Source organism: Nematolebias whitei, chromosome 17 (assembly GCF_014905685.2).
Source record: "Nematolebias whitei isolate Nwh7 chromosome 17, NemWhi1, whole genome shotgun sequence".
In the NCBI taxonomy this organism is placed as follows: domain Eukaryota; kingdom Metazoa; phylum Chordata; class Actinopteri; order Cyprinodontiformes; family Rivulidae; genus Nematolebias; species Nematolebias whitei.
Window position 1 is genome coordinate 32,738,186 of NC_056514.1, and position 12,233 is coordinate 32,750,418.

Genomic DNA, 12,233 nt, shown 5'->3' on the forward strand with positions numbered 1-12,233 from the left:
GTGCTTGATAGGAATTATAAAAAGGTATAAAATATTAAATCCAACATTCCCTCTTTTGAACTCCCATATTCATGGGAGTTCACCCTCTTTATGGACTTATTTATCAATATGGATGTGACCCAAACTTACTGCACTCCCCAGGGGTCCTGGACCAGACCCCTGATCCAACACCTGTGAAAAGTACCACACACATAAACCTTTATAAAAATACAAAAAAGCAGCAACACATCTCCTAGCGAAAGATAAATAAGTGAAACTATTTTAAACCACCTTTAAAATACCTCGTGGTATTTTAGAATGATCAAATGCCTAATTGAATGGAGTAAAATATCTGAATATTTAAGTTAATAGTCAAGTTAAGTTTATAGTTAAGTTTCCAATTGAATCCACAACCCTTCTCTGGTTGTTCTTCAGAATGATTGAAAGGTAAGACTAAACACTCATTAAACAGGAAAAGCCAACACCCTTAATTTAAACATTTCTATCTAGCAGGTCTTCAGTTCTCGAGCTTGAGGTGGGAGGCCTTGTTCGTCCACAAGGGTCCTTTGGTGCTCGGCGGGATTCGGCCCGCGGAGTTATCTTCATGTAAAGTCCTCAGAACCATATCAATTTGATTAAACATTCTAAATGACGTGTGTGTATTGGGATAAAACTAAAATCAGTTTGACGCGTCTTCTGTTCTTCACGGTCAGGGCTGGTAATCTTGCATCCTTACCCGATCCACCCGACCGACTTCAGGCAGAGCGGAGACTTCTTCTCCGATGTTTGCTACTGCCTTTTTTCCAACCAGAACAAAGGGGCAAAGAATGAGCACCCATGAAGGTCCTGTCACCTCCTCCAGGTGTAGCGGGGAGCTGTCTTCAGCTCATCCTCCATGTGGTCCAGCGATCGATTCCTCTCCTCTGCAGGGATGCCCTGGTGGGGTCGTACGGGTACCACTCTCCTTCTGGGGACCGATGACATATGATGTTCTGTCCACCACCTGGTGGGGTCTCGTCCTGTCCCTCTTTTCAGCAGGACTCTGTCTGATGTGAGTTTGTCTCCTCGGTCAGAGTTCCTCCCTCCTGATGAGAAAAGCTGGACACGAAAGCTCGCAAATTGTTAAACACCCTGCATGGCCTTTTGATTATTTTATCTGTGGGATCCATGACCTGGGCCTGGAAAAACTGACTGTGGTTACTTCTGTAGTGAATAAACCTATTTTCTGAATTATTGGGCATCCTAATGGTTGTTATTGCTACTGATAGGTGTATTATTACACTGCAATGTTATGCTAAAACAGAATTAGTAAAACTAAAATAAAATGCTCTTCTTACATGCATCTGTTCACTTGAAGCTGAATTGTGTTACATACTGGACTTCTCCAGGTATACCTGTGTGCTCTCATCCCATCTGTCACCCTTACCAGCCTTCGTCGTCAACCGGTCTACCTACAATTAAAATTAAACATACACAATACAACAATAACAATAATAATCCTCCACGCCGGCCCCTCTTCCTGGAGCCTGTGGAAGAAACTTCATTAAATCGCTTGCGCCAACAGCATCAATCAAAATACAATATAAACTTAAAAGTTTAACCAACTGACATACAACATTGCGAGAGGAAAAAATATTTAATCTTCCATCCAGGTACCTGTCTGTGCTAGGGAAGGGAAGAAATAGCAAGGAAGGAACAGAGAGAAAGGAAAAAAATAAAAAGAGAAAGAGAACTAGGAAAAAATGGTTAAAATCCTTTGTTCATGAAACTTTTTCTTATTCGCCCAATTAAACTCTAAGTCAAGTCCAGTCCAGTCAAGTCAGTTGTGTTTAAAATTATCAAACCACCCTATTTCCCTTTGACATTTGCTCAAATCCACCTCAGGCTAGGGGCGTCCCCCTTTCTGGAATCTGTACACATTACAACAAAGAGGAAAAGATACTTCTGTTAAACTGATATACATATATACAAGTGCAACGTGTTATGTAGGTTTCTGATTTATTCATTTCCCACTGTCAATTTGATTACCCTACATGATATGATCTTTTAATCGCCTCAGAAGAAGTTAATTTTGTATAATTTGTAATGATCTATGAACCGCTTCCTGCTCAGAGCTGCCTACACACCTCCCCCCTTTTGGGAACGGCATTGTTTCAAATCTGAAGCATTACCGTCTGCAATCCACTAACACTCAGATTGAGTATTAGTTACAGAACTAAAAATATGGTGTAGTTTTAAACTTCCCACTACTGTTATTCAACCCAGGTTATGCAAACAATTACCCAACTACAACCCAAGCTCTCCTATAAATTAGCAAAAGTTAATCATTAAATAAATTTCTCCTCTTGTATCAAACCAGACCCACCAAAATTAGCCCCTTCAAGGCAAAGACAATCATCCAGTGTTATTTTAGAAAACATTAGTGAACTCCATCCAAATCAGGCCTCAGGTTTCTCCTGAATGAGACTTCCTGACCTGTATAAACGGAAAGTTAAAATCAATATTTAGTTCAGGGGTGTGGAGCATTTGAGGTAATAAAACAATTTCCATCTCAGACCAGTTGGAGCAGGTGGAATCGTCTAGCACTCCCACCTCTGTACGTCTGTGTCCTGTTGTGTCACCTGTTTTAAAATGAGTCTATGTGAGTGATTATTATCAAAGCCAGCTGCAGTTTTTGATCACGACCCCAAAGTGCCTAGAAGACCATCACAGAACAAAATGTGGGGTCGACACCTCCGTCCGGCTGCAGTTGATGTTAGTGACCTTGGGCAGAGTGACCACCAGTTCTTCGTTCAGCCTTTATGTCCCCAGATTCGTCTCCCGTCTGTTTGGAGACCAGTTCAGCTTTGTGCAGCAGTTCATATCTCAGCATACAGCAAGACTTGACTGGATGTTCTTGCTGTGTACAAACTCCATCACCCCCTCTGGACAGTTAGTTCAGTTTGCTCTTGGACTGTTGGATCTGTGAAAAGTCACGTTACTTGGCTGAAAAGTTCTTTGTTGTTTTGTCAGATGTGCTCGACTGACAACTTATTTGAACCGTCCCATTGGTCAGTTTCACAGACCCCAACGTCAGCGCCCACCTGAACACATCTGTATCCGATCCGGCCCCCGGCACTCGAGAGTCCTGATCAAAACTCAGATGGATGCTGTATGCAGTTAAATGCTACCTTCCATGTGTTGTGGGCCTAAGTAGACTCATCTTCCCACTCCAAAGTTCTGTCATCTCTAGCTGCAGAGAAGAAAAGAGATAATCAAATTATTAAAACCAGATTCAACATTCATCTGTTATCCACATTAATCGTTAGTTAGCAAGTTTTATTCTGGGACCACAGCGTTTACCCCAACGGAGTCATTCTGGTGTTCTGGATCGGACAATAGATGTTTTAACCGCTCAATTACACAAGAGTGAAAGCTTTAATTAAACACTGCACAAGCCAATTCTTTACGCCTACTGCATAAAATATTCCCCTCCAAACAATGTCCGCCATCTTGTAGAGTATGTGTGTTGACACATCACCTGACAGTGAAGTCCACTCCCAGGGCCACATTATCGTCCAGACCTTGTAAATTTAGGCAGCGTGTTAATGTGTAATCACTTATTGTTATATAACCAATCTGCAAATCATCTCTCGTCATAACTATGCTTTCCCACTGTATCACAAACAAGATACTTTTAATACAAATCAATTAAGACTATTTATACCCTTCAAGACATCACAAAGTCCATTATCACTGCACAAAAACGTGTACATGCCCTTTGTTCACAAAGTACAACTTCTTAAACTCACCATGTACACCTCTCTGTTGTCCTTTTGCACTCCCAGGACCTGTGTGAAGTCTCAAATAATAAAGTTAAATACCTGGCGTTTACCCACTAGAATTGTCGTTGTCCCCTAAATAACCTAGTCCCTGCAGCTCTCAGAAGGAAACAGCTCCTAAATGCTAAACATTTCCAATACGTGATCAACTCATGTGGACTGATTACTTAAACTGAAGTTTTCCAATTCGAGTACAATTAAGATTGATTTATTTAACCCAAGTATTTACAATTTGAATTTAGTTATGGCTGTATAATTTAATCTAATTTTTTCAATTTGAGTTTAGTTTCCTAACGTATTTAACTTTTTCAATTTGAGTCCAGTAAGGTATTGTTTGACCGGAATAGAATTCTATATTTTACAAGTGTCAAGGATTTTGGCCATTACTCATTTTATTCTGTTGTTTTGCAGTTGAGTTTAAAACCTGAGTTTATTGTCAATTCCAAGAAGAAAGATAATCTAATTTGTTCAGTACCACCAAGGCCACCCCTACAATATTTCTCTTCCACTCGTTCGCTTTGACATCTCAACCCTCTACTGTCTAAGCTGACTCCAAGATGATTCAACCTTCTCCAGCAGACTCACTCCGACTCCATCTCCTGGTTAAATACAGCTCGTACACGTGATGTCCCCTCTTTCCTTGAGATTCAAACCATTCTCTGTTTCAGAGTTCACTGCCTCCTTCCTATCTTACAGAAAATTGTTTCGTTTAACCTTGTGTCTGCTCCCATCTCCGTTTCTGTCTGGCCTCCGACGGCTATCAGCAAATATTTGAAAGATCTTCAGCTATCCCTGTTCCCATATCAGATATCATTTAGCTGTGACACGCCAATCAGCTATATTTTTAAATTAATCCAACTTGTACAGCCTAAATCATTAAAAATCAAGCTCTACCCCCTTAATTCTGGTACATAAAGCTCATTTCCGCTTGTTTGTGCTAGTGGCCCCCTGATCTAAAACTAATTACCTCCTGTTCATTTTGATACTCCCTATAAATCATGCAATTTGCTTCTGATATGATCCTATAGATTTTTCCACAGGCTTCACCTGTACCACATTCATGAGTTCCACACCTGATAACATTCACACACCCAGGCATTCAAATATGTTATTGTCACTCACTCCTGGTCTTAGCCTTAATAAAACAAACACAAGTCTGGTACGGAACAACCCAGCAGCCAGACCCGTCCTTGCCTCACAGCAGCGCCCCCTTCCGGTCAGGATACGGAAGCACCGATCACACAAGACACCTCTGACGCAGAAACGAAGACAAAACAAAACACGCGTACACCTTCACCTCGTGTGTGGAACAAAGAAACGCTCCCTTCCCCCACACGAGTGCTTTACCACACACACAGGCTCCAAGCAGACTTTCTCCGACACACAGAAAAAAGAGAAAAGCAACCCTGAGCTTCCGCCCACACACAGCTCACTCCCCCCTCTCTCTTTTTTTGTTACGTCTCTCCCAACGCGTCCCCCTTGAAGCGTTCACACGACATACAAAACACGGCTCAAACAAAGTTATTACAACGTCCTAAAACTAATGCGATCCCCGATCACATGAAATTTGGTAAACACTAAACTATTTCACTCATTTTCTCTCAAAGCTAAAGTACAAATGGAGTCCAGTATAGACGGCAGTCAACACTCGCCAGAGGAGGCCCGACCCTCAGCCCCTACAGACGCTTGTGAAACGCTGTAGACCTACGTCCCGTCAGACGAAAGTTCCGGATGGCCAATCCCGCTGAATTATGAGAGAAAACGTTGTCACCCACGTGACTTCCGGTAGGCCTTCAGCCGTCCACCGGTACAAGTCCACAAAACTTGTGAAAACCACCTAAAAATGACTAAGTAAGCATTCAGCGATAAAACCGTCTGAATATCGTAATCCATCTCGTCAGAATTAACACGAATCACTGGAAGTTAGCTTAAATAAAACCATCTTTATTTTCCGGAGATGGCCCGCATGCACACGACAGAGGAAGTTGAATTTAGTCTTAATTTAGTTTACCGCCGAAAAGCCAGAACTCCGGACCGTATGGTCCAAACAGTTAACCAGCTTACCTGAAAGTAATGGGCCCAGTCCCTCTCTCTGTGTGCACCGCAAGCCACCTCGATCCAATTCAGTCTAGGCCGCATCACCTCGCCGCACGTCCGGGGTCACCATTTTGTTGTGGATAGAATACCACGTCGTGTTCAAAACGGCTGAGGCGTCGCCCTTCGTATAAAAGATTTATTTGACACAACATGGGTTACAGATATTCAGAGACAAACAGTTACATTAATAAGATATATGCATATAAATGGAGCATTAAGACCAAACCGCCTCCAGCGTGCCTCTCTGAAAATGCTCAGTGCGCGTGCGTCATTCCCGGCCTTTTATCCCCGTTTGAGAAGGCTAGCTTCCTGATTGGTTCAGCTTCTGTAGCTATGGTTACGACGTAGCCCGCCCCCTCAAGGACGTTACGTCTATATTTCAGATAAGTTTTGGTTCGGCTTTTGTTTAAAGTTTAACTTGCTATTATAATTTAGGGATATAAAATGATTCGTGTCTAACTTGTTTATACGTAATAATTAATAACTATTAATTATTACCTATCTCCTGGGTGTTAATTCACTATCTGTTGGAGGTCTGGTGATTCTGTTTTAAGGCAGAATCATCTTAGTTTGTGTGTCTGCGTTTAAAACCGTTAACACTGTTTGTTTAACATGATTATACCTTAGTGATACCACTGATTTGAAATAGTTGTTTATTTCTAGGAATAATTATATTATCTACTCTTATTTCTAGGAATAATTATATTATCTACTCTTAATTTGATTTTACTTAGTCAAACTATACTGTCTAAATTAAAGAGCTGTTCTAGCTTTATTTATGTTAATCAGCCTGCTCTCTGGCCTGATTTGATTGCTTGTAATTTATCAAATGTGAACTTTGTAAAATTATCTTTAGCTACTATGAGATTATATTTAAAGGTCAACTAGTTAGACTTAGCAAACACTTTCTATAAACATAGTTCAACCTTGGAAGAAAGACACGCACACACTTTATATGCCCTGACATTTGAGTGCTTGATAGGAATTATAAAAAGGTATAAAATATTAAATCCAACATCTTTCAACTTTAATGCAGCCTTGTGTAAGCACAATGTATACCCCCACACATTATATCAAAACGACTGTCCTGGCATCGTGATGTGTGCTATTACTTTTATTGGCTTTTCGAGTTACCATGGCGACATATTTTGCTAACAAAGACACCAGTTTTCCCACTGAAAAAGCCTGGTGGAACTCATGAGCAGCTTGTTGGATTTATTTATTTATTTTTGGAAACTCACAAAGTAATCGTCAGCTGTATCTCTAGAACTGATTAACATCTGGAGCCATTTTGGTTCAAGATGGCTGCCACAGCTACCTCAGAAAACTCAGTCATTCTTTGAGATAATGAGCTGAAATTCGGTATGGTTGTAGCTGAGAGCGACTTGTTATACATTCCTAATGCAAATCAAGAATCCAAGATGGCTGTCTTGGCTAAATGGGGAAAAAAATACTATAACTCAGCTATTTTAAAAGATATTGAGTTGAAATTTGGTGTGGTGGTACCTGACAGCGATGCACAGCACACTCTGAATTCAAATCTAAAAATGCAAGATGGCCGCCAAAGCTTTAAAAAAAAAAAAAAAGACCATAAGTCATTGATTTTTTTTTTGCCTTATTGAGATGAAATTTGCTGTGATGGTAGCTGAGAGCGAACCCCTACACAAAGTACTGTCAAATCAAAATTTTAAAATGGCCGCAATGTGTCAGTCCCCATCAAAGTTTCTCCAGGAACTTTCTAGTTTACCTTGCAGCCCCCCTTTTTGTCTGCTCAAGGCAAGAACTGCATCACATTTTGTTCCATCATTTGGCAGCTTCTCGTTCTAATATGCACTCTGTCCTTTTCTCTCCTTCTCCTGAACTAAAGGAGGCGAGCACCCCTTTAGACTTCCAGCGCTGCGCCTCAAGAATCCGGACCGGCTGTTGTTTCCTGATTAAGCGCTGATTGTGAAGCGCCAAGACTCACCGTCACAAGTCTGGGATTGTCAGAGGAGGCCTCCTACCTCCTGCTCCTGAGCCATTTATCACTGAAGAAAGCACCAACAATGTGACCACTGGATCCAGTCAGAACCATGTGGACTGCTACTATGGATCTGAGAACCGGCACACACTGAACCGACACTCATCCAGGTCAGTCAGCCTTCTAACCTCTGCTTTCGAACATTTCTGCTTTGTGTGAAGCTCTTCCTGAGGATTTCACCACTTTTGAGTTTGACAGTTGTTTATTTTTTTTGTGCTTTGAAAGGTTTTTTCAACAATTTGACGACGGTTTTCTTTTTAAAGCGACTTCCTCATTTTGGATATTCATAGATTCAATCTGTCATCAAAGTCTGCTGTTTTTTCTTAAAGAACCAAGAAACAGGAAGTGAGGTACAAAAAAAAAAAGGAAGTTGTGGGAACAACTTAATGCTCAGGAGTAAAACCACAATAAAATTTTAAGGAATAGAGACTTTAGTCCTGTATGTATTTTCTGTAGCGGTGAAAGAGAGTGAAACAAATCACAGTTTGTTAGTTTTGATAGTCTTTTTCAAACTTGTGTTATTTAGAGGGTATTGCATCCTTCTCAACATCTTCAACAAAAACTGTACAAGACTTTTTTCTCTTAATCTTCCTGGAAATTTAACCATTTCTGCCTGTTTCTGTATATTCTAACTATCTGCAAGGTAGTGCCATCTATTTGAACCTTCATTTACTCCAGAGAGTATTGTCCATTGTGAGATGGACCTTTGCATCTGTATCTGTTATTCTTCCTCTTAGCATAAATTCATTCAGCCTATTGAAGATGCTCACACTCAACCTGAGGTTTTAGTTTTAATTGCAGAAACCATAAGGGCACCTGTCCTTGCAAGGTTTACATAAAGTTTTACTTGATCAGGAACTTGTTGACGTCTTAAATGTAGTTTATATCATTAATCCAACAAAGTTAAGTCAGGGGAGGGAAGTCTGAGATTGTCATCATTGCATGTTCCCAGACAATGGCAAAATTAGTTCTCTGCATTTAACCCATCACACCTGAGCTACACCCAGGTGGAGCAGTGGGCAGCTATGCAAGCGCCCAGGGAGCAATTGGGGATCGGGTGTCTTGCTTAGAGACACCTCGACATGTGGGAATGGCTGGGAGTCGAACCACGACTTTCTGTCCCCAAGTCGACTGCCCTACCTCTACACCATCTCAGCCACCAGTCAGGTCAAGTCAGGTCCTCTGGACGGTTTCTTTGTGCTGAAACATTTTGACTTTCATCCAGAAGACTTCATCAGTCTGAGGAGCCACAACAAAATTAGTCTTATAAACAGCACCATATTGGGTCAACCACTACTCCGATGGTTTCTGGAGCCTGCCCTCTCCCCCAGCCAACTCGTTTGAAGCAGTCATGGCCAAAGGGGTGGAAACCGTCCAGAGGACCTGACTTAACTTTGTTGGATTTTTCTGCCTGGATTACTGAGCATGAATTAGGATGTTTTGAACCACTTTGGCCATGACTGCCTCAAACGAGTCGGCTGGGGAGAGGGTGGACTCCAGAAACCACCGAAGCACCATCAAACTGGTTGACCCTGTTAGAGTTATCTTACTTTATCATGCTGAGACCCCCCGGTCTTGTCTGCACAGAGACGGACTAGTTCTGTTCAGTTGTGTACAGATGAGACGGGCCCAGCTGCTCTGAGTGAGCTTCCCAGATTTCAACACACAGTACGGAGTAATTTTTTATTTTGTTGGCTTCCATCACGTAGATAGATTGAACTTCACAATCTCACATAAGGCCCAATGAGGTCACACTTAGCCTGCCCCACTGATTCAATGACAGGCTGTGCTCCCGGAAAAAGGCGGAGCCTAGGGCCAAGAAAAAGACGGATGGTTGATCCACGCCAGCTCTCCGGTTCGTGATCTCCTTGCGTGTCGGGTCGGAGACATTCAGCGCTGAACCTGCAACTTTTTCCTGCCTTATGGACATTAAATTGGTAAACTGAAATTATATCTCCTGATTTATTTGAGTTAGAGCGAGTTTCCTCTCCATCTGGGCATAAAAGAACCACATGCCGGTGGTGGGGAGTCAGACCGGTTTCAGGGACGTACCCGGTCTGGATTCTTCAACCCACTATGAGAAAACGCCATTTATAAGACTGAGTTTGTTGTGGCTCCTCGGACTGATGAAGTCTTGGAGGAAAGACGAAACGTTGCAACACAAAGAAACCGTCCAGTGGACCTGACTGAACTTTGTTGGATTTTTCTACCTGGATTATTGAGCATGAATCAGGATGTTTCAGGAAATACTGTTTTTCTTTGACCAGGTGTTTTGTCACACATGTTGGCCAGTCTAACTTTGGATTTGTACAAGTTGTGCATGTTTATCATTGCTTACTGTGGTAGACTTGTACTGCCTGTGACAGTCTCCACAGTTTTTGCTGCAAGAGGAGAATGAGTAGGTAGAAAACAAGAGCTGTAGTCCTAAAATGTTAGGAAGGAGGAAGGAAGTCGACAATCTGTATTTGCGTTCAGATGTGAGGAGAAATCGTTGTCCGTCCAGATGTTTCTGCGTGTATCTTATCCAGGGTGTTTGTCAGGAGTGTGCGGCCGTCTCGCTCCCATTTCCCCTCCGGTACAGGAAGGCAGGCTGCAGAGGAAACGGTCTCTATCAAACAGCAGATGGAGGACTGCATGTGCTTACACTGCAGAAACACGCACATAAATAGAGTCAACGATCTCACATCACAGGAGTCTGGAGAATCTGAAGTTTTCATAAAATTGTTTTTTCAAATGACTCTTTTAGTAGCAATGATGCTTATTCTAATTTTAGGTTTATTTTGCCTTGAGCTTTTGTGCGGTTCATCTAAACCACTAAAACGTATAATAATGCCGTCATTTCTCAACATAAGAGCTTAGTCTAGAACTTTGGCAACGCTACGCTCTTTGTTGTGTTCAGCTTTTGGACTCTGAGGTCTCCGGCTTGCACGTTTGATACATTTGTCTTGCTGTGATTTAGTAAAACCCAACATGTCGTCATTTCCTCTCCTCCCCTCAGTCATGACTTGTAATGGTCTGCCATGCCTCCATGCTTCTGTCAGAAGCTGTTAACCACAGACAAGCACACCAGTCTGTCTCTCCGAGCTTATATCCAGCTGTGTACGAGGCCTGGATGTTGTACTGCTTTTTTATCCCCCCAAGAGCCTTTTGACTTGGGCTAATCATTTTCTCTGTATGGCTTGTGTGTGAGTGGGTTTTCCTTTCTTTTTTTTTAGATTCATGTAACACGGCTGCTTAGGAGGGAGGACAATGAGGTTCACTATGGTGCCCATGAATGACTCATATTCTTACAGAATTCAGACAAAAGACCAAACGACAGAGTTACACAACGTTAATCAACAAAGTGCTGCTCAGAATGTGCTCTGCAAGGCCTGTGATCCTGCAAAAGAGGATTGTTTTTAAAAAAACAGTGCACAGTTGAGGTTCCTGCAGGATAATTACCATGTTTCCGCTTCCAGTCTCTTGAACAAGGAATGCTGTTCGAATCGTCCGTCGCTACACCGCCTCTGTGGATCTGAACCGTGCCGCAACAAGATTTGTTTTGTTTTTGTGCTGTTTTTAGATGTTTGTCCAACCTGGAGTGTGATAAAGGAGCATAAAGGGGCTGTTGTACTCTAAGATGAATAAGCACCGCTGTGAAGGGCCGGTTTTGCTATGGCAACTGGAGCCCCTCAACAGTAAAGTGTTGCTTCACCTGCAGTCTGGGGACGTGTCAGGAACCAGAAGACGCAGTTGTCGGACCCCGTTCAAACAGAATGAGTTTTGTGGTGTGTGTCTGCACCGAGCGGACCTGTCTGCAGGGCAGCGGAGGCAGACTCATCCTCACAGCAGGGCTCTTATCCCCTCTGCTTCTCTCCTCCTCCTCTTCTTTCCCTCGCTCTGAATCAAGTGGCTTTTTGTTCTCCCGCGGCGGCGCTTATCGCTTGTTTCTCCACGGCTGCCCTCCACAACCTTCTCTTTTGGAATGAAAGGATATTTTGGGGGGATAGATAGATGGATGTTTGTCGGTCAGGCCAACCCCAGTCCTCGCTCTAGTGCTGATGACGAATTATTTTCATGTCAATAGAAAAACAAGCTTGCGGGTTGTTCTGATTACAGGCTTTGACATGGCAGTTTATTTAAAATCGCTCGAGTGAAGTGAGTTTGTTTGTCCCAAACGATTCTTTAGCTGCCTGTTATTTCTGCGCTTGGTAAACGTGAGGAAGAACCAGACGGGGGGATAGAGTGGTTAGTTGGAATGCACTCTGCAATTACAATTTCTAAAGGCATTTAAATTAGCTGTTGTGTTTGTGCATATATATCCATCTGTGCAAGTC

At 42.3% G+C, this 12,233-nt stretch overlaps 1 protein-coding gene across 1 annotated transcript in view; it reads left to right on the forward strand.

Annotated features, from left to right (window-relative positions):
- The window catches only part of ptprea (protein tyrosine phosphatase receptor type Ea), a 110,104-nt gene that overhangs the window by 36,655 nt on the left and 61,216 nt on the right, over positions 1-12,233 (forward strand). Inside the window, exon 2 of the mRNA XM_037690919.1 lies at positions 7,765-8,027. The gene's annotated coding sequence lies outside the window, so the exon portion shown is untranslated. The remainder of the gene's footprint in view (positions 1-7,764; positions 8,028-12,233) is intronic.